The following is a 23,849-nucleotide window of genomic DNA, read 5'->3' as shown; positions in this document are numbered from 1 at the left end:
TCTAACTGCTATGACCAAGAAGGGAGCCAACCCTGCCAATTGGTCTCCTGAAGAAGTCTCAGCCTTCATGATGCTCAAAGAGGCTTTTCAAACGAAGCCATGTCTCTGCCATCCTGACCCACACCGTCCTTTCATCGTGGAAGTTGACGCATCCGACATTGGTGTTGGGGCGGTTCTAAGTCAGTACAACAAATCCAGTGTGCTCCATCCTTGCTCCTTCTTTTGTAGGCGATTCTCGCCTGCTGAGAGAAACTATGGGATAGGAGACAAGGAGCTTCTCGCGATCAAACTGGCTTTTGAAGAGTGGCGTCCCTGGCTAGAAGGAGGTCAACACCAAATAGTAGTGTACACCGATCACAAGAAACTAGATTATCTTCGACATGCTCAACAACTTCACCACCGTCAGGCAAGATGGTCCCTGTTTTTCAACAGGTTCAATTTCCTTCTGAAATACCGTCCAGGAGAAAAGAACACCCGGGCTGATGCTTTATTACGCTCCTTCTCACCTCAGGACGTGCCAGATGAACCCCGTCATATCATCGATCCCACAAGAGTGGTGGTCGCAGCCACCCACAGGGTACCTGCTGGGAAGACGGTGGTGGCCAGAAGTTTAAGAAAAGACTGTTGAAATGGGCACACGATTCTCGTCTGGCAGGCCATCCTGGACAGAGTCGCACCTTAGCAATGTTGCAAAGGTACTATTGGTGGCCAACCATGATGAAGGATGTGCAAGCATACGTGGGTTCCTGCACTGTCTGTGCCAAGCAAAAACTACCACCCGGGTGACCTTGGGGTTTATTACAACCTTTACCATCTCCAGATGAACCTTGGACCCATATCGCTACTGATTTTGTAGTGGACCTGCCATCATCCAGTGGCAACAATACCATATGGGTGACAATCGACCGTTTCTCTAAAATGGCACACTTTGTAGCATTACCTCTGCTACTGAATTAGCTAAGCTCTTCATAAAGCACATCTTCCTTCTTCACGGGATGCCCAAACATTTACTATCCGACAGAGGAGTGCAATTTACTGTGACGTTTTGGAGAGCATCATGTCAGAAGTTTGACATTGCTTTAGATCTAACCTCTGCCTACCATCCTCAGTCTAACGGTCAGAATGAGAGAATGACTAGGACGCTGAAACAATTCTTGCGATCCTGTGTCAACTCTAGACAGAACGACTGGGCTGAATTACTGCCTTGGGCAGAATTTGCCATCAATTCACATCCTGCTTCTTCAACAGGGTCTTCCCCTTTCCAACTTGTCTACAGGAGACAACCTTTACCTCCGCTGCCTATTCCATTGACAGAAGCCTCTCCAGCTGCCCAGGCTACCGCAGCAGAATTATCCCAGCTTTGGAGACAGACGAAGGAGCTCCTTTTTAAAGCAGGACAAAAGGCAAAGAGGACCTATGATGCCCATCATCAAAAGGCACCTCAGTTCCAGCCAGGCGACAAGGTCTGGTTAAGCACAAAAAGCCTCCGACTCAAGCTCCCTTCTGCAAGATTTGCTCCTCGCTTTGTGGGATCTTTCGCCATCCTTCGGCGATTAGGAAATTTAACATACAGTCTCAAACTGCCTCCATCAATGAAGATACACAATGCATTTCATGTATCTCTACTAAAGCCAGTGATACTCTCCGAGTTCTCCAGAAAGGAACCAGAGACCACCAGCCTGGACACAGAGGATGACATTGAATATGCCTTAGACAACATCCCTGATGTACATAAAAGAGGCAAGACATGGGAGTACCTCATCTCTTGGGAGAACTATGGCCCAGAGGAAAACTCCTGGGAACCACTGGCCAATATTACAGACAAGGAGATGCTGCACCAATTCCATCTGGCACACTTACGCAAGCCCAGACCACCTGGAAGAGGTCTTGGAGGGGGCCTTTGAAGGGGGGTACTATTGCATTCGTCGGTCACAGACGGCTGCGACCGCACTGCCTTACCTCTTTCTCTCCCCTTTCACTCTCTTTGGGCAAGATGGCTGTCTCTGGTGTCGAGTGCCCCCATCCATCATGCTCACTCCCATGGCCTCCTAGGGCGCGAGCACGCACATCTCTGACACTCAAATATACGTCATGGCGGGAACCTCGGGGGCGGCCCCACCGCATGACGTCAGTACCTCCAGGTATAACTAGCTTCTGCTTCCGCTACCAATTTGAGTTAACAAAGACTTCGCTTCACTACTCTGCCTGCTCCAAGCTGCCAGCTTAGACACTTCCTTTCGCTAAGGGCCTCGCTCCAGCAGAAGCTCTAGACACCTGCTCCTCGGGGGGTCTCTCGCTTCCAACTTCCCTTTGGGGTCCTCACTAACTTAGACAACCGCTCCTCAGGGGTCTTTCTCTTATTTCATTCCAGGATATTGGACAATTGGGTACGCGCTCCTTGAGGGCCTATCTAATTCATATCCTGCAACATGGACCTTCGGTCCCACCATTCTACCATCAGGAAGACGCCTTCACTCTGTGAGTACATCTACAAACCGGCGCTCCAACTCCACCCACCAGCCATGACATTGCCCGCACTGCGGGCTCCTGCCTATCATGAACATCTGAGTGAGACTATACTGAGCCTGTTGAGCGTATTGGCACCCCGTGGATCAGTGCCTTATCTTCCTGCATTACCATCTAATAACAGCAGTACAATAAAGTCTCTATCCATTCTATATCAGCCTACTGCAGTGGTTCCTCACAGGTCTCCTCCCCGTGGGCGGAGTCATCTCCATTGTGACCAAGGGTCCACAATGCCTCAAACACAACACCTGTTCCTCATGTGATCCTGGTTCCTGTCTCCTAGTTCCTACATTCCTGCCTTACACCTTTCTACGGATTGCCTACACGGACTTTGACTCTGCTTCACCTGACCATGCCATTGACTCTCTCCAAGCCTGGACCTCTGCTTTGCCTGACCACGCAATTGACTCTCTCCAAGCCCGGACCTCTGCTTTGCCTGACCACGCAATTGACTCTCTCCAAGCCTGGACCTCTGCTTCACCTGACTACGTCGTTGCCTCTCTCCAGACTCGGGCCTCTGCATTGCCTGACTATATCGTTGCCTCTCTTCAGACCCAGACCTCTGCCTTGCCTGACTATGCCTCTAGACTATCTCCATGATCAGATCTCAGCCTTGCTTGCCACTGCTTCCAGATTGCCGCCAGCCCTGACTCAAGCCTGTTCCTCGACGCCTCATTTGCTTACCTCCTGGACTTTGACAATTCAGGCTTTGGTCTACGCTTGCTTGGGCGCCCCTGTCTGCCTATGTTGCTTAGGTGCCCGAGTCTCCAGGACATTATCTCGTCCAGTGTAAGACTGTACCATCTCTCTCCTGCTGTCTCTGAGCTGAACTCGATCTCCTCATCGACTACATACAGAAGCCCACCTAAGTCCAGCCAGCCCCAGCACCCAAAGGCTCAACCTGCGGGGAATGAGGGCTTGTATTGGTGAAGCTCCAGCAGACCTCTGTTCATTAGCCCTCTCATCCTGCTGACAGTGGGGATCCATAGGTCCCTACCTACGGGTTGCATCAACCCCACCTCAGCCCAAGGGTCTACCTCCGGCGCAACAACTTCCACCTGGACTCTGGATATGCCTGACTACTGCCTGCCTCTAACTCTTGCCTGGACCATGACACATTTACTCGCCACCTGCCTACAACCTTTGCCTGGCCTTGGACCACATCTCCATTCATCAGCAGATAACCTCGCCTAAGTCCTGCTTGTTCTGGCACCCAAAGTCTTAACCTGAGGGGAATGTGGATTGGTATAGATGAAGGTCCTGTTTGGTCTCTGCTTCGCCTGGGTCCACCTGTTGATAGCGAGAACCTGCAGGGCTCCTCCTTTTAAGTAGAGTCAATGTCACCTCAGCCCAAGGGTCCACAGACACCACACTCAGAAGATTGAGAAAAACCTACTCTATCTGTATCAGGTGAAAGCCTCTTTCTTTTTTGAAATGGAAAAGAATGTATATGTGAGCTATCCTGTAGCTTATGCCCTGTATGAACCACAGAAAATGTTCCTTCACTAGGCATCTGTAAGATGGTAAAATCCTGGAGAAGGAATTATAAAACCTCTGGGAAGATTTCTCCAGATTTAGTAGATTTCTCCAATGCCTGATTGACCACACAAGTTAAAACTGGAGAGTCAGCATTTTTTTCTCTGCCCGTGCTGCACTGAAAACTGTGCAGGTTGTTTTCAATATGGCCGTGTTCCATCATTAATGGCTGCCTTGAAATACCTGACTGCTATCTTTTTAGCCTGAGGTATAAATGAGAAATTTGTCCCAGCCTCTAAAGCCTCTATCTCACTCATTTGAGCTGTTTTTGCAACTTGCTCCAAGTCATTTTCATCGTGGAGGCAAACTGGCCAGAGAGAGCCAATTGTACCCACTACTCATCTGCTGCCCAGGAAAGACAGCGGTGGCTTTGCTCCAACATTGGTACCTTATTAACATAAGGGGCTTTTAAGATTTAATACTTACTTTCTTGGAAAGAGTTAATATGCAATTGCTATCAATCAAAATTCACTTTCATTAGCTTACCTCAGCCCTCAGCAAAAAAAACTTTTTTTTTAGAGAGAGCAAAATATAAAGAGGGAATAAAAGGGGAGACAGCAACTGTTAGAAGATCCTCTTCTTATCCTGTTTCTTTAAATACTTAATATAGTTTACTCTTTGAGCTATAAAAAGACATTCAATTGAACTGAGAGCTATTAGCATCAGGGCTTGCAAACTCTTAATCAGACAGGTGCCTGGCCCAAGACAGCTATATAGGTTGAAGATAAAGCTGTACTTCTTATTTGAGCTCTGTTAACTCAAAATATAAATAAAAACCATTATGGAGATTCCTGCTGCACCACCTGTATATCTTCCATCTGCTGGAGGTAGAGAATACTGGCTTTAACTGTGCTGCACCACACGTAAATCAAAATGATGTCACAGAAAAAGTTATGTGATCTGCCTCCATCTGCTGGAAGGGGGAGATAAACCCAATCAGTCTGCACTGATGCAGCAGGATAAGAAAAGAGATGCAGTTTCCAATTCAGAATTCAGGGGAGAAGAAACCTACATAGGCTCCATACACAGCTTCTTCAACAATGGATAATTCTCAGAACCAGATGTCTATGGAATGAATGCAGCCTCAAGCATTAAAGAGGTTTCTGATAACATCACTCCCATATTGCTCCAGAATCGGAATGGTGTCCAGCTACAAGAAATATATCCACCAGGTCCTTCACTGTCAGAGCTGCAGCTTACATGGTGGAGAATATCTATGGTCAGTGCCTGTTTTGGCATCCAAAGAAGAAACATAAAAAAACAATTTTCGTAGAAAGGTGTTAAGCAGCCTGTTTCCATCTTATCCCATCCTCTTTCTCTCAACTCCCTTCCAGTGGACAGTAAATTAATTAGTCCACAAAAAAATATTCAGACTCAAATAGATGAGGTCAGTATTTTGTCCCTATGCTATGTATGCTGTATTGTTTGAAAGTAGCTAAACTCTGAATTTGAGTTTTGATGATGTAGCTGAACCAGCTTCTTAATTTTCAAAACACAGAGTAGACTTACCATAAATGTTGAGAACAAATCAAGGATTCTACACAAACAATTGCTGAGCCTTATTGGTATAACTTCTGATTCAAATATCAGTGTAAAGAGAGTTAATGCATCTCTCAGGATACAAGGAAGAGGGAACAGACATAGTTCGATCAACTTCAACCCTCTGTCTAAAATGGTGTTTCCCTACAGCCAACAGAAGGGGCAAATTCCCAAGATGCTTTGGAGTTAGCGGGGACTGATAGGAAAAGACATACATTTAAGCTAAGACATGCAGGTAAGGGAAAGGCAGCAAATAAAGTTAGAAGGAATTGATTACATATAAACCCTATGACCTAGGGAATCAAAGATTACAAGCATCTTTGCTAGGAGACCTGAATGATTGATACGGCCACAGGTCAGGAAATGGGAATATAACACAATAACAATGTAACAGAAAAACAATATTGTGGCAAACAAAATGTGTAATAAAGAATAGTGTTCCAAAATGTATATAACAAAATAGGAAAAAAATACTAAATTATACTATATAGATACTTAAATAAATTAAACTAAATAAATAACTGGCTAATGGCATTAGGGATGGAAAAAATGATATAAATGCCTCCAGGCTTTGCAAACAAATGAAGCATCACCAGGTTTAGCAAGCTGATTTAATCACCTCCAGCATAAAAAGAACTTCACATCAAATTTCTACCAAATAATTAAGTGCTCTAAAAAAAAAAAAACAAAAAAAAAATCACTTGTGAAGCATGAAAAGCAAGCTAGATCCATATCCAACATATGAATGTCATTCAGTATTGCCCTCAGGCTTGTTGCTCGTATGAATACATGCAGCTCTTAAAGCAATTTTGCTTAAATAACTCCTTCAAGAGGCCTCCATTTCTCTATATTATATTGCTTCCTCAGGGGGAATTATGTCTCTTAAGGGTAAACTCTGAGCTTGCTTGATAACTTAATCATTCATGCTTAACTTACAAATGAAATATGTGCACCAAAAGACTTATCTCTACTTCAGTCCACTAAATATGTGAGCACATACTGGAAACTTGAAATACGTACATGAAACTTGACTATAAGAACAATAAAGAATTTATCTTATTCTAATGAAGGTATGAACTGCATTCATCATACTCAAAGTATAACATGAACAAAACATTGATGACTACAATCTTCACTAAACCTATCAACAGAAATATATTACTACATTTTACAAGCTATCATCTGCATCATTTGCAAGAGAATATTGCTGTCAGACAATTTTTTGCTCCTCTACAGAGAAATTTAAAAATCAAGCTGCTAATTTGGCTCTTAAATTTAACCAAAGACATTATCCTAGGAAGTGAAGTGACTAGAGAGCGACTTATTCAACCTAACCAACATGTTTCTTTAAACTGGATGGTGCATATGCTTCCCTAAATGCCATGTCTACATGAAGTTCAGCAGATAATCTCATGCCATTGGAATGTTCTTATGGTTTACGAAGTGTTTCAAGATTTACTGTTATTTGCTTGTACCCATGGTCATAATGTGAGAGATCAGTTGATGTCACTCTCGAGACAGGTTTGAGAACAGAGTGATTGTTCTCAATAGGGATATATCAAATGTGGACATTATTCAGTGTGTTTGAATTATTTGGAGACTACTTTTTTTCAGTATCCATCACTACCCATTCATTACCACATACAGAGCTGATATGATTGCAATACCAACCAAGTAATTTATGTGGTAAGGTGTCTTGCAGTAAAGTTTATAAGGCGAATTTTAAAAGCCCTTTGCACATCAAAGCCAGGAGATACCTGCAGTGTTAAGATGTTCTCTGACAAATATATGAAGATTGTATGATAGAGATGTCATTAAGAACATAAGAACATGCCATACTGGGTCAGACCAAGGGTCCATCAAGCCCAGCATCCTGTTTCCAACAGTGGCCAATCCAGGCCATAAGAACCTGGCAAGTACCCAAAAACTAAGTCTATTCCATGTTACCGTTGCTAGTAATAGCAGTGGCTATTTTCTAAGTCAACTTAATTAATAGCAGGTAATGGACTTCTCGTCCAAGAACTTATCCAATCCTTTTTTAAACACAGCTATACTAACTGCACCAACCACATCCTCTGGCAACAAATTCCAGAGTTTAATTGTGCGTTGAGTAAAAAAGAACTTTCTCCGATTAGTTTTAAATGTGCCACATGCTAACTTCATGGAGTGCCCCCTAGTCTTTCTATAATCTGAAAGAGTAAAGAACCGATTCACATCTACCCGTTCTAGACCTCTCATGATTTTAAACACCTCTATCATATCCCTCCTCAGCCGTCTCTTCTCCAAGCTGAACAGTCCTAACCTCTTTAGTCTTTCCTCATAGGGGAACTGTTCCATTCCCCTTATCATTTTGGTAGCCCTTCTCTGTACCTTCTCCATCGCAATTATATCTTTTTTGAGATGCGGCGACCAGAATTGTACACAGTATTCAAGGTGCGGTCTTACCATGGAGCGATACAAAGGCGTTATGACATTTTCCGTTTTATTCACCATTCCCTTTCTAATAATTCCCAACATTCTGTTTGCTTTTTTGACTGCCGCAGCACACTGAACTGACGATTTCAATGTGTTATCCACTATGACGCCTAGATCTCTTTCTTGGGTTGTAGTACCTAATATGGAACCTAACATTGTGTAACTATAGCCTGGGTTATTTTTCCCTATGTGCATCACCTTGCACTTATCCACATTAAATTTCATCTGCCATTTGGATGCCCAATTTTCCAGTCTCACAAGGTCTTCCTGCAATTTATCACAATCCGCTTGTGATTTAACTACTCTGAACAATTTTGTATCATCTGCAAATTTGATTATCTCACTCGTCGTATTTCTTTCCAGATCATTTATAAATATATTGAAAAGTAATGGTCCCAATACAGATCCCTGAGGCACTCCACTGTCCACTCCCTTCCACTGAGAAAATTGTCCATTTAATCCTACTCTCTGTTTCCTGTCTTTTAGCCAGTTTGCAATCCACGAAAGGACATCGCCATCTATCCCATGACTTTTTTCTTTTCCTAGAAGCCTCTCATGAGGAACTTTGTCAAACGCCTTCTGAAAATCCAAGGTTCACCTTTATCCACGTTTATTAACTCCTTCAAAAAAGTGAAGCAGATTTGTGAGGCAAGACTTGCCTTGGGTAAAGCCATGCTGACTTTGTTCCATTAAACCATGTCTTTCTATATGTTCTGTGATTTTGATGTTTAGAACACTTTCCACTATTTTTCCTGGCACTGAAGTCAGGCTAACCGGTCTGTAGTTTCCCGGATCGCTTCTTGAGCCCTTTTTAAATATTGGGGTTACATTTGCTATCCTCCAGTCTTCAGGTACAATGGATGATTTTAATGATAGGTTACAAATTTTTACTAATAGGTCTGAAATTTCATTTTTTAGTTCCTTCAGAACCCTGGGGTATATACCATCTGGTCCAGGTGATTTACTACTCTTCAGTTTGTCAATCAGGTCTACCACATCTTCTAGGTTCACTGTGATTTGATTCAGTCCATCTGAATCATTACCCATGAAAACCTTCTCCAGTATGGGTACCTCCCCAATATCCTCTTCAGTAAACACTGAAGCAAAGAAATAATTTAATCTTTCCGCGATGGCCTTATCTTCTTTAAGTGCCCCTTTAACCCCTCGATCATCTAACGGTCCAACTGACTCCCTCACAGGCCTTCTGCTTCGGATATATTTTAAAAGGTTTTTACTGTGAGTTTTTGCCTCTGCGGCCAACTTCTTTTCAAATTCTCTCTTAGCCTGTCTTATCAATGTCTTACATTTAACTTGCCAACGTTTATGCATTTTCCTATTTTCTTCTGTTGGATCCTTCTTCCAATTTTTGAATGAAGATCTTTTGGCTAAAATAGCTTCTTTCACCTCCCCTCTTTTAACCATGCCGGTAATCGTTTTGCCTTCTTTCCACTTTCTTAATGTGTGGAATACATCTGGACTGTGCTTCTAGAATGGTATTTTTTAACAATGACCACCCTCTTGGACATTTTTTACTTTTGTAGCTGCTCCTTTCAGTTTTTTTCTAACAATTCTTCTCATTTTATCAAAGTTTCCCTTTTGAAAGTTTAGCACGAGAGCCGTGGATTTGCATACTGTTCCTCTTCCAGTCATTAATTCAAATTTGATCATATTATGATCACTATTGCCAAGCGGCCCCACCACCGTTACCTCTCTCACCAAGTCCTGTGCTCCACTGAGAATTAGATCTAAAATTGCTCCCTCTCTCGTCGGTTCCTGAACCAATTGCTCCATAAAGCTATCATTTATTCCATCCAGGAATGTTATCTCTCTAACGTGTCCTGATGATACATTTACCCAGTCAATATTGGGGTAATTGAAGTCTCCCATTATTACCGCACTACCAATTTCTCTTAGCATTTCACTGTCCGTCTCACCATCTTGACCAGGTGGACGGTAGTATACTCCTATCACTATAGTCTTCCCCGACACACAAGGGATTTCTACTCATAAAGATTCAATTTTGCATTTAGTCTCATGCAGGATGTTTATCCTGTTGGACTCTATGCCATCCCGGACATAAAGCGCCACACCACCTCCCAGGTGCTCCTCTCTGTCATTGCGATATAATTTGTACCCCAGTATAGCACTGTCCTATTGGTTATCCTCCTTCCACCAAGTCTCTGAGATGCCAATTAAGTCTATGTCATCATTCACTGCTATACATTCTAATTCTCCCATCTTCCCATTTGTCATTTGCCATCTTCCCATTTGTCATAACAAAAATTTCTTCAGGTCTTACTGCTCTATATTGGGTTGTTTATGCTTGTCTTTAAGTAGAACAGTGGTAGCGGTCCTTTGGTTTGCACTAGTGAAGCAATACAATACCAGACAAATAGAAACAAAAATGCATTTTTCCAGTACTGTGCAAAATACAAAAGATATCAGAGATGCACATTTCTTAAAGCTAACAGAGAAAATCAAAGAAATCCCACAAAAGAATGAGCAGGAAAAATTGTATAATTCAGGGAGAAACAGCAGCTATAGCAGAAAAATATTTTATCATGCCACCATGCTGAACCATAATCTGACCATGGACAATATGAACCAGCATCAAAACCTGGAAATTGTCCTTGTTATTTTCCTTTCTGTGCCCTGGAATTTTATCTTTTATTGCAATTTTGTAATTTTTCCCCCTTTTTATGTTACTCACCTTATGAAATAACTTTGGCAAGACCCATAAATATTTTCATTCAATAAAGATAGCTGAATCAAAATCCATACAAAATACTCTTCAGGAAACTGCAGCAGCTGCTTCATCTGTTGTGGTTGCTACAGATGAAGCAGCTGCTGCAGTTTCCTGAAGAGTATTTTGTATGGATTTTGATTCAGCTATCTTTATTGAATGAAAATATTTATGGGTCTTGCCAAAGTTATTTCATAAGGTGAGTAACATAAAAAGGGGAAAAAATTACAAAATTGCAATAAAAGATAAAATTCCAGGGCACAGAAAGGAAAATAACAAGGACAATTTCCAGGTTTTGATGCTGGTTCATATTGTCCATGGTCAGATTATGGTTCAGCATGGTGGCATGATAAAATATTTTTCTGCTATAGCTGCTGTTTCTCCCTGAATTATACAATTTTTCCTGCTCATTCTTTTGTGGGATTTCTTTGATTTTCTCTGTTAGCTTTAAGAAATGTGCATCTCTGATATCTTTTGTATTTTGCACAGTACTGGAAAAATGCATTTTTGTTTCTATTTGTCTGGTATTGTATTGCAACCACAACCAGACTCAACCAGCCCAAGGAAAAGCAGCAACAAATAAAGCATGGTCTGCCACTTGATTGTTCAGAGCTTCATTAGGGTATCGTATAATAAAGTAATAATTTTGTATTTCTAGATCACTTTTCTAATTTAACTCAAGGGTTTTTCAGCATTTTTCAGATCGGATAAAGTCCGTATGTCACAAATCAACTTTTCTTTCACATACATGGGGGGGGGGGGGGGTATGTTTCTGTGTGCATGTGATGGAGATTTAGAGAATGAATGTGGGGGAGGGGGTGTTGGCATGCATGCTGAGGGTGTAAATGTAGTTGTGTATGTGCAGGGGTAAGCATACATGGAAGAAGTCAATATGGGGGATATCTTTGGGGATAAGAGTGTGAGGGGAGGGGGTGTTGAGAAGTTGTGGGGCCAGTGTGTGTATGTGTCTGTGTGTTTGAAGACACTGGGGAGTTTATATAAGAATGTAGGTGTGTAGTGGGGCTGAATGTGTGTAGCTGCTTTTCTTTTTCCTGGTTTGTCCTGTCTGCTTTTTTTTTTTTTATCTGGGCCAAGCTGCTGGGGGGGATTTTGGAATGGAACTGACACCAGCATTCTGCAGCCTCTAACTGCCTCCCATAGAAAGCAATGGGGATTTTGGGGAAGGGTTTATTCTCTGAAAACACTGACCTAATATTTCTGGCTTTCAAACTCCTCCCATAATCCCTTCTTCTTCCTGAGTGCCAAATATGGATACTTTCTAGTCCTTTTTTGCAGACAGGGGTTCTTTATACATAATTCTTTCCAACATTCCATATGTTGGAAAGAATAAAAATGTATTTGTTGATTTAACAAAGTAACTTAATAGACTCCATTGGTGTCGTTTTTTTTTGTTTTGTTTTGTTTTTTTTAGCAAACTACTTAATGCAGTGGTTAAAGTTACATTGTTTTGGGGGCGGAGACGGCAGGCGCAGTTCAAACTCTCTGTAAGTAACTTATTTACCACCTCCTTCTTCCTTTACACACATCTATCTGTATATGTAAAGGATTTCAAATTTGCACAGGGTAATTGTGGGAAACATTCACAAGACAAAATCATTCCGCAAACACTACAGGCTAACAAGAAGTTCCCTCTTAGCTTTCACTAGGAAAGCTGAAAGGCGCAAGTTTGCTAAGGATGAGATTATGTAAGTGGTGCAACAATAGAGCTAAGCAGTTGTGTGGATGGGCCGGGGAGAGACGGATACCACCTTAGCAAGCAGCTTTCCCCCTGCCGTCAACCCAGGTGGTATGCACCCTCCGCCCCGGCCCCCTTTCAGCCCATTCCCTAGCGCGGGTGGTGCAAGGGCTGCTCGGGGTTGCCCTCATTAAAGCTGCCGCTCACTCACCCCTTTCTGTCCACGCGGGAGGGTAACGGCCGGGCGGTTGCTAAGGATGCCTTGTAACCAGGACGCGCTAGCACGCCCCAGACCCGCCCCCTTGACTTTGTGAGTGCTGAGCCGCGTCCCCGGCCTCTCGCGACGGCGCGGGGTGGGCCACAGAAGCTGCTGCTGCTGCTGCTCCTGCTCCCCGCAGAATCGCCGCCGGACACCGTGGGACAATCCATGCGCTCCCTCCGAGCAGGAAAAAGGAGTTGAAAGCAGCGGTAGCAGGCAGGGCGGCTTCCCTCCTCCTCTGCTCTAGGGGCTCCGCTGCAGAGCCGACCCCCAAACCTGCTGCTGCTGCTGCCGCCGGGTGGGGGCGGGTGTAGGGTTGTTCAAATAAAGGGGGTTTGATTACGGCACTAGGAGATTTCAGTAGATGGGCTGGCGGGGATTTGAACAAATGGGCAGAGGAATGGGGTTGTATGAAAGAGTGGCATGGAGTGAGGGTGGCTGTGTGTGTGTTTGGGGGTGGGATGGGGACAGAAGGAAGGTGGAGGAAAGGTAAAGACCAGGGATAGAGAGTGGGTGTGGACCACTGGAGTCAGTGGAAGAACTCCTCTCTCTGGATATCAGAACTTCCTCCCTACTCTGTATCCCACTCATCCTTATCCGTAAAAATCTCCTAGAACCTACCTCCTATCCTCTTCTCCTTCTCCATCTCATCATCCCTCTTCCCACCTCCCCATAACAGATCCTCCCTCCTTTTGTTCACCCCATTTCTTTCCTCCCTGCCTTTCCACTGCCCGTTCCCAATTCTTCCTCTTTTCCTGTTTTTCCCATCCCTCTCCTTTTCCTTTCCTCCCACAAATCAATACATGACATTTTACTTGTATAAACTTCTGATATAAAATATGATTGGAAAATACTTTATTTTTATTATGCAGAAAAATTAACATTATTTAATATGCACAATAATTTACATTTATGCAAATATATCACTTCATTGCCACAAAATTTGAGAAACGTTTCTGCAAAATCTACCCTGAGCTGCTGCAGAGATCATGGTGTAGAAGGCGAACAGGGTGTTTTAATCTTTATAGGCACATTCTGCCCAGTCAAAACCCAACCTCAGGTCATAAATGTGGTGGCACTGAAAGCTAAAATACTATGGAGAGAGGTGGCCCTTTCGCCAGTGCAAGGGTGACTTACAAGTTCCTTCCATAAATTGTAATGCCACAAGCATCTGTTGAACAAAAGCTGATTTCTACTTTCAGCTTCTTAGAAATTATGCAAAATAAGTTGTCAGCAGCAGGATGGACCGAATCAAATGGTATTTTTTAGTTTAGAGCAAAATTTAAAATGACCACAGGTCATGTGAGGTTAGTAATGCAGGACCAGATATAAGGTTTGGCCAACATTCTCACCATAAAAAACGTATTGTAAATTGGTTCCAGATATACGGAACTTTTAAACCTTCAAAAAAAATTTCTACAGTTCTTCAAAAAATTGCCATAATACTAAAATGAAAACATTTTTATTTTCCAATATATAATATGCCAAAATGTATTTTAGTATTGCAGATTTTTGAAAGGTTTTGCTTAGCATCTGAAACAAATGCCTTCCATTTGGATTTTCTTTTTAACTTATGGTTAAAGATGGCTGAATGGATGCAGCTAAAATATTTCTCTTTACTGAATTAGAAAAAAAACAATAGGAAAAATGAATGTTGGTTAAACAAACTAAATCGTTTTTTTTGTTTTGATTTTTATTTCTTTCCCAGGGAAGTTTAAAGTTTGAGACAGATGTTCATACTTAGCCATACCTATCATTATAAATCATTTTTGTAAAGCAGCATGTTGCTGTGCTGCTTCTTCAGAAATATAGAATGGAAAGCAGATAAGGACCATAAAACCCATCTGATCTTTCCAATTTACTTCCTGGTTGGTCTCTGGCTTCACTTCAATTTATCACAACTAAGGATCCGCTGTGTTTATCCTAAGCTTTTTGCAGCACATAAAACTATCTCATCAACAGAAATGAGCACTGAAGAGCTTAAAAGAAAAGAATATCTTAATCAACCCAATTGATCCATTAACAAGGCAGTCAAACTACAACACTGAATTAATAAACAGTAATCCTCTAAAAGTGAGTTGAGAAGCAATTACTGCATATAAATAAGGGGCACTCATACCTGCAACATTATCAAGCTCCTTTTTGTGTTATTTCATACTCGTGTAAATATTGTAAGCAAAATAAGGGTGTCCAGTAGCTGGTAGGCTACAGCCCACTTTCCTCCCTTTTTTCTCCCTTCCTGTCTCTCTGGGGAGTGGCAGTGCTAGTGCAAATTACAACCTATTTACTTTATATGCAATCCAAGAAGCCATGAAAGGTGTTGTATTCCGCAGCTGTGGATGGCCATGACCGCGGTCCCCTACCTTGCCCACGGCGATGACCCACCGCGGCAGCCTCTTAAGAAACCCCTAAGTCTGTGCCCGTTGCTCCGGCATGGGTCCCTGGGATGGCCGCCGGGTGGGGAGCCGTCCATGCTCCTCCCTCGCGGCGTCCGGCAGTCTTTCCTCCGCGGAGGAAATCCAAGATGGCTGTTGCCATCTTTAGGCATGAGGCCGTGCCTCCTCTCTAGATTTAAAGGGACCAGGCCCCTTTAACTACTTACAGCTGTTTTCTATGAGCCTGAGTAGAGGAAGTATAAAGGGAGGCTTCCTCTGCTCATTCCTTGACTTGGCAATGTCTCTTGTTGTGCTGTTTAAGTCTGCTTGCTTCGGTGAGTCTTCTTGTGCTTTGGATCCTTGTTCCTGGTTCCTGTCTCGTCTTGGTGTTCCTGGTTCCTGACTTCGGATTGGCTAGCGGTGATTCCTGGTGTGTAACTTCAGATTGGCTAGCGGTGATTCTTAGTGTGTGACTTCGGACTGGCAAGCGGTGATTCCTGGTGTGTGACTTTGGACTGGTAAGCGGTGATCCCTTAGCGTGTGACCTCGAACTGGTAAGCGATGACCCTCTGGCACTTGACCTTGGACTTCTTCTGGACCACTGTCTCCAAGGGCCACCTAAGTCCCAGCAGCCCGGGTCCCTACGGGCTCCTCCCAGGGGGACTGCGGGCTTCCAGGGGTGAAGCTCCAGTTAGCCCTTGCTCCGAACTCTCAACTCCTTGACCTCTCAAAGGTCCACCTAAGTCCCAGCGGCCCGGGTCCCTATGGGCTCCTCCTGGGGTGGCGAAGACACAGTTCCTCTCCTCGAAGTCACGACTCTTCGTCTGCCTCCACAGTCACCTCAGTCTCCAGTGCTGAGGGTCAGCTGGTCACTTCTTCTGTTTTGCCTCGCCACCCAATGGGAGAACCTACGGATCCACTTCCTAAGGTATGCCATCCTCCCATCTGTCCAAGGGTTCACAAGCCTGAGCATAACAAAAGGAAACTGTTTATCTCACAATCCCTGTTTATTATCAGACATTTCAAATTTGCCACTCAGAATAGTACACACAAATTACGCCTCTTAGAGAAGACACTTACTACAATCCTCAACACAGCAGATACTTATAATGATTACTGCTTAGCATATTATAGGAGAACTCAGAGCCATATGCTTCACATTATTAATAATACCCTAAGCAAGTCTAGGTAAACATAGCTAATTATCCCCATAACTTTAGAAGATACTTTCAGTCTCACCTGGGAGTGGTCTCTCTGTGTTGGGAAAGATGCCATAATTGACAGTCCATGCAATGGTCTCCGGAATGCTGAAGCTTATCTGCTGAGCTGTGGGGAGGGGCAGGGAGTTCAGATATTGTCTTCAGATGTTAATGGGTCCATCTTCCACCATCACCCTCCTGAGGCCCTACCCCATCTTGTTTTTAAAAGCCAGAATATGCATAAGCAGAGCTCATATATAGTCAAACAGGAGCTCAGAATAGAGGTCTCTTCTTCACTTCGGACTGTTGGACCCCCCTCTTTCCAGCATGTGACCCCTCCTGTCATGTGACATCTCATGACCAGATGCATGATCTCCAGACTTGTGACATCTTGACCAGCAAACTGAACTGGCTGTAGCAGAGTTCACCTGTGAGCTGACCTGTCTGATAAGTCTGACTTTCAAGATTGACATGTCCTGTTGCCAGTTAGAATTGGTGTCTGCTCAGGTCTTTCTTACACACACATCTGACCTATATGTCTCAGAACCTCCATTTATGGAGAGAAGCTGCTATTCCTCAGAAAGGTCTAGTTAAACAGGCAGATCAGATAATTCAATCACGTCTTGCCATTCTGGCCAAAGTTCATCATCTCTGTCTTTCTGCTGAAATACAGGTCAGTGTCCATCCTGTAAAATCAGGATTCATATTTTGCTACATATATTAGTGAAACTTCTGGTATCTCCTACATTCCTCCCTTCTTAATCTCAGATGAGTGGGCAAGGGAGCTCATCACTGCTTAAGCCTAACTATCAGACAATTGTTCAAGTCTCATCTAAAATGACATGTATGAACAATGATGAAATAATCATAATGAAGCAATAGTAATAATGCAATAATAATAGAGTAATAATACTGATAATGAATCATAATAATAATAATAATGAATGGTAAAATATAAAATAAATGGGATAATTATGAAAGCAATAATAGAATAAAAAAAAGTAAGATAATACATTGATAATAGTAATAAAAAATAAAATAAAGAAATACTGTAGTTCTCACAGTGCATACTGTAAAAATATGAGGTAGTGATGTTAATCTTTAGATTTGAGGTAGAATATATGTGTACAAATCTTCTAATCTAAATATGATGAAGTATAATCATGTGCCTCATATTCCCAATTAATTACTTCAATAGCAATGTGTAAATATGTTAAGCAAAGCTACAGTTCCAGAGACTTGGGTGGTGAGAGGTCACATAAATGCATGGCATTACAGTAGGACTTTCCCCATTTGCTTCTCACTAGGACCATTACTCTTCTAAAAAGGAGAACTGAGAATATCAGCTGGATAACTGATATTATGGCTAGGACAGATAAGGCATAAGTGAAAACATAGTCTATTTGCTAAATATCTTCATCTCTGGAATCTTAATTGTAGTCAGCAATTTCTGCTCTGTCCTGGTCTACAGGCAGCTCAACAGTGTGAGAGTCTGTCTAGCCTAAAAGATATACCAGGTTTTCACCAAAGTCGATTTCATGTGCCTGAAACATACCCAGGATCTCTACCTAGGCCGCAGCACCTCCTTTGGGCCTCAACCTATATCCTACATGATTCAAGCCTAGGCCAAGGCACTAGTTTTATGCTCGGGCATAGGCCGCGGCCTCTGCTTTGGGCCTCTGCCTATGCTGTACGTGAGGCCCTGGCCTTGGACCGAGGCCCTGGCCTTGGACCGAGGCCTAGGCTAATGCATTCATTTAAAATGAATGCAATGAATTGCCCTTATTTATTACGTTTTGTGCATTTGTTTAAAATGAATGGATATCCCTAGCTATTACTGCTCTAATTAGCTAGCAGATGGCATTAGTAAAGGCTCAAATGCTTACATGGCATACGCCATGCAATGCTGAGTGCCTGCTAGTTTTGTTTTTGAATAGATCATATGTGTAACCTTTAGCTGTGTGGATACAGTGAAGAGGTTAGGCATGCTGAATGCCACCAATTGCCTAGGTCTATAACCACCAGTAACTGGATTGTATATGCCAGTACATGATAGCCAAAGTGTGGTTACTTTGCTTGGGTGCTAAGAACATAAGAAAATGCCATACTGGGTCAGACCAAGGGTCCATCAAGCCCAGCATCCTGTTTCCAACAGTGGCCAATCCAGGCCATAAGAACCTGGCAAGTACCCAAAAACTAAGTCTATTCCATGTAACCATTGCTAATGGCAGTGGCTATTCTCTAAGTGAACTTAATAGCAGGTAATGGACTTCTCCTCCAAGAACTTATCCAATCCTTTTTTAAACACAGCTATACTAACTGCACGAACCACATTCTCTGGCAACAAATTCCAGAGTTTAATTGTGCGTTGAGTAAAGAACTTTCTCCGATTAGTTTTAAATGTGCCCCATGCTAACTTCATGGAGTGTCCCCTAGTCCTTCTACTATCCGAAAGAGTAAATAACCGATTCACATCTACCCGTTCTAGACCTCTCATGATTTTAAACACCTCTATCATATCCCCCCTCAGTCGTCTCTTCTCCAAGCTGAAAAGTCCTAACCTCTTTAGTCTTTCCTCATAGGGGAGTTGTTCCATTCCCCTTATCATTTTGGTAGCCCTTCTCTGTACCTTCTCCATCGCAATTATATCTTTTTTGAGATGCGGCGACCAGAATTGTACACAGTATTCAAGGTGCGGTCTCACCATGGAGCGATACAGAGGCATTATGACATTTTCCGTTTTATTCATCATTCCTTTTCTAATAATTCCCAACATTCTGTTTGCTTTTTTGACTGCCGCAGCACACTGAACCGACGATTTCAATGTGTTATCCACTATGACACCTAGATCTCTTTCTTGGGTTGTAGCACCTAATATGGAACCCAACATCGTGTAATTATAGCATGGGTTATTTTTCCCTATATGCATCACCTTGCACTTATCCACATTAAATTTCATCTGCCATTTGGATGCCCAATTTTCCAGTCTCACAAGGTCTTCCTGCAATTTATCACAATCTGCTTGTGATTTAACTACTCTGCACAATTTTGTGTCATCTGCAAATTTGATTATCTCACTCGTCGTATTTCTTTCCAGATCATTTATAAATATATTGAACAGTAAGGGTCCCAACACAGAACCCTGAGGTACTCCACTGTCCACTCCCTTCCACTGAGAAAATTGCCCATTTAATCCTACTCTCTGTTTCCTGTCTTTTAGCCAGTTTGCAATCCACGAAAGGACATCGCCACCTATCCCATGACTTTTTACTTTTCCTAGAAGCCTCTCATGAGGAACTTTGTCAAACGCCTTCTGAAAATCCAAGTATACTATATCTACCGGTTCACCTTTATCCACATGTTTATTAACTCCTTCAAAAAAGTGAAGCAGATTTGTGAGGCAAGACTTGCCCTGGGTAAAGCCATGCTGACTTTGTTCCATTAAACCATGTCTTTCTATATGTTCTGTGATTTTGATGTTTATAACACTTTCCACTATTTTTCCTGGCACTGACGTCAGGCTAACCGGTCTGTAGTTTCCCGGATCGCCCCTGGAGCCCTTTTTAAATATTGGGGTTACATTTGCTATCCTCCAGTCTTCAGGTACAATGGATGATTTTAATGATAAGTTACAAATTTTTACTAATAGGTCTGAAATTTCATTTTTTAGTTCCTTCAGAACTCTGGGGTGTATACCATCCGGTCCAGGTGATTTACTACTCTTCAGTTTGTCAATCAGGCCTACCACATCTTCTAGGTTCACCGTGATTTGATTCAGTCCATCTGAATCATTACCCATGAAAACCTTCACTTGTCAAATGTAATTATGACAAAATATGTTAATGCTTAGGCAGTGCACCAAGTTGTTAATAGAAACTGCTGAAATTTATGGGAAGATAAGCCCTATCTAATTTATTTTATTGGCAGTACATGAAGAGTCCATAGATACAGTCAATAGTGCATCTCTGTTGAAGAGGCATTAATGTACAAATTGTTCATTGACCAATATCAAACATACAAACATGCAATGGTTTCTGATGCACACTGTAAGGCAGTTATATTTTCAGTATTTTCACTCTAATAATCAAAGGCATAAAACACAAAGGTAAAGCAAATATCCCCACTAATTCAAACCTCCTACCCCCAACCTCACCCAAATTCCATCAATTACAATACAAACAGAGAAGAGAAGGTGTGAACCAGCTAATAACTCGTTCCTAGTACATAAGAAAGATATGGCTAGTCAATAAGCACAGGCAAACTACACTCAAAAATGCAGGTCATTTAAACAAAACATCTTCCTCTAGGAGAAAGTATTTGAAGATAGTCATTCCAAATTTATAACAAGGATTGTTTGCACTAGAAATAATGCACATATACTGATTTTTCCATCAACATAAAATTATGAAAGGCATTCCTCCACATCCAGTGAGAATGAGTTTCATCAGATTTCCACATTGCTAAGATACTCCCCCCCCCCCCCGACAAACCTTCTGAAGCAAATAGCTGCAATTTACTATGCCATAAATGCATTAAACTTATGATGGATGCATTAGAGTATATAAGATCTTTGCTGTATAGAAAGAAATTGTACACAAAGAGCTACAGTATGTACAGCTATATGACATATTTCTGGACGCTTTTCTATAAGGATAACTCTTTGGTGCAACTGCAGATGTCTTTTTTATGCGAGGCCTGCTTTAGTTAATTGCCTTTGACCTGTTAACATATTCTTTTGAAGCTAGAGTTACTGTGAACATTATTTCACAGAGGAAGATACCATGTATTTTCTGTGTTTGGGCTGGTGGAGGAAAAGTTAAGTATCTCTGAATTTTGAAGTAATGTGATTGTAACATTAATAGAATAAGTCAGGTGCTGGAGGCAATGAAAGGAGAAATCCATCAATGCAGTAGCATTTCAGATACATTACATGCTGGGGTGGGGGGGGGGGGCATATTGGCTTTCCTTTACCTCTTTTTTTTATGCAACTTAACTAGGAACTGAACAAATTTGAGATGAAGGCAGCAGTCCAGCAGCAAGGGGGGGGGGGGGGCTTCTAGTCTTTTGCATCAAGTGTCACATGTATGATTTTTTTACCCGCCGGTGAGAAGTTGTACATTTGCATCCGAAGCACAGAGCTCCTGTCTCTCAGAGAAAGGGTCCAATCTCTGGAGGCTAGAGTGGCAGACCTGGAGGAGCTGAGGCAGACAGAGAGGTATATAGATGAGACCTTCAGGTACATAGTAGCCAAGTCCCAACTTCAGACTGGCAGCCCTGGAGCTGCCTTGGAGGAGGAAGGTCTCATAATCAGAGAGCATCAACCTGGTGCAGCAGGAAAGGATCCTGTGGACTCGGGCCGTATTGCCAGTATTCAAAATGGCGCCGGCGCTACCTTTGCCCTCACTATTGTCATAGAGGCCGACGGTCGGCCCCTGTGACATTGTGAGGGCAAAGGTAGCGCCGGCACCATTTTGAATACTGGCAATACGGCCCAAGTGCAGGAGGTCGCTCCCGGACCCCCGCTGGACTTTTGGCAAGTCTTGTGGGGGTCAGGAGGCCCCCCCAAGCTGGCCAAAAGTCCCTGGGGGTCCAGCGGGGGTCCGGGAGCGATCTGCACTCGGGCCGTATTGCCAATATTCAAAATGGCACCAGTGCTACCTTTGCCCTGTCACATGGTAAGGGCAAAGGGCCATCGGCGCCATTTCTTTTTAGCGCAGCTGATGGCCTGGGAACAGATCGCTGCCCGCGGCCCCCCTGGACCACCAGGTATGTGTAAGGGGGTAATTTTAAAGGGTCGGATGGGGTTTTTTTTTATCGGCGCGGGCCTCACTAAAAAAAATTAGTGATGTGAATTGGAATCAGAACCGATCCCAATTCACATCTCTAACGATCAGATTTCCCCCCCCCCCCCCTCCCAGCCGAACCCGATCGTTAAAACGATCAGGCACACGATTCACATCCCTAGTCCACAATGACTCCAAAGTCTTTTTCCTGGGTGATGACTCCTAATATGCTCATACACATCTGAATTAAGGAGTTTACTCATCCATTAACTAACAAGACTTAGATACAATTTTTTTTTACCAAATGCCAATTTCTACAAGTCATCTATATTATCAAGTGCTCTTTCTCGCGCCCATCGGTCGCAGATGGCTGCAACCTCTCATGCTCACCTCTTTTTTTCACTGCACCATGTATTCTGGGACGAGTGGCGGCTTCTGCCAGTCACCACCAACCTCCCTGGCGTTCCCGGGATGGCAAGGGCGCTGCCGACCGCCATCTTGCTTCTGGAGTCACATAGGCGCGGGCCCATAGGCCAGCTATGTACACATCATGGTGGGAACCTCGGGGGCGTCCCCTCCGGATGACGTAGTCTCGCTACCTGTACTTAAGCAGACCGGCCCGATGCACTGATGAGTTAGCAAGGACTTTCCTTGTTGCTGAATCCACCTTACTTGGACTATCGGTTCCAGTTCCTGACTTACTGTGGGATCGCTCTGAGTACCCGCTCCTAAGGGGCTCTTCCATGTTCCTAGGCTATCCGCTCCTCAGAGGGCCTTCCTGCCTTGAACTCTTGTTTGTTCTACTTCTCTGGACTTCCCGTGGAGCCTCGTCTCGTGAGTACTTTCTCATACTTCAACTTTACCAAGCCTTGCTGGGATTCCTGTGGTGTACCCTGTACTTGGGCCACTACCGCATCCTCCTCAGCAGGATTCACTTCACCGTCCTCTGCGCTGCAGATTGCTGCCTCAACTTCCTCAGGAACCTTCTGAACTTCCGTACCTCATACTATCTCAGTATCACCATCATTGTACAGTCATCTTCAGCATATCCCGCGCTGCAGGCCACTACCAGATCTGCACACCTGAGGTAATTTCATCATCTCTGAGAAGACTGTCTGGCATACCCCATTCTGCGGGCCACTACCGGACCTACACTTCTGAGGTAATAGTTCCACTACTGAGAAGACTGCCTGGCATACCCTGCTCCGCAAGCCACTACTGAATATCTACTTCTGAGATATCACCCTGGGCATATCCTTTGATCAAGAACTGTATCTCTACTGCAGTTCCCGCTCCTTGGGTTCTGCTCTTTCTCCTCTATAATAAAGTCTCTCTTACAATTGTGTCCTAAGCCTCTGAGACCTCGCCTACCGACGGTGAGGCCCACAGGGCTCCTCCCTGTGGATGGAATCATCTCTCACCTCGGCCCAGGGTTCACATCCATACCAAAACATAACACTCTTGCAGTCTCCTATATGTAGGGAAAAATGCAGATGGTAAAAAACATATATTGATAAACATAGGAGCTGCATCAGAACTGGCAAACTGGAAGCTGCTTTAGTAAAACACTATATTTGATCATCACACTCATTTGAGGAGTTAACTTGGTTTGTTATTGATCAATCAAAAGTAACTGGAGAGGGGGGCAGGATCAATGCTTGACATTAATGGCCAGGGGCGGATTGACCTATCGGGGGATCGGGCATCCCCCGGTGGGC

At 43.3% G+C, this 23,849-nt stretch overlaps 1 protein-coding gene across 1 annotated transcript in view; it reads right to left on the bottom strand.

Moving 5' to 3' along the window:
* The window catches only part of TMEM232 (transmembrane protein 232), a 512,842-nt gene extending 499,760 nt beyond the window's left edge, over nucleotides 1-13,082 (bottom strand). Inside the window, exon 1 of the mRNA XM_029571869.1 lies at nucleotides 12,727-13,082. The gene's annotated coding sequence lies outside the window, so the exon portion shown is untranslated. The remainder of the gene's footprint in view (nucleotides 1-12,726) is intronic.
* Nucleotides 13,083-23,849: the final 10,767 nt, after the last annotated feature.

The sequence above is a fragment of the Rhinatrema bivittatum genome, chromosome 1 (assembly GCF_901001135.1).
Source record: "Rhinatrema bivittatum chromosome 1, aRhiBiv1.1, whole genome shotgun sequence".
NCBI lineage: Eukaryota > Metazoa > Chordata > Amphibia > Gymnophiona > Rhinatrematidae > Rhinatrema > Rhinatrema bivittatum.
This window is presented reverse-complemented; position numbering and strand designations above follow the sequence as displayed.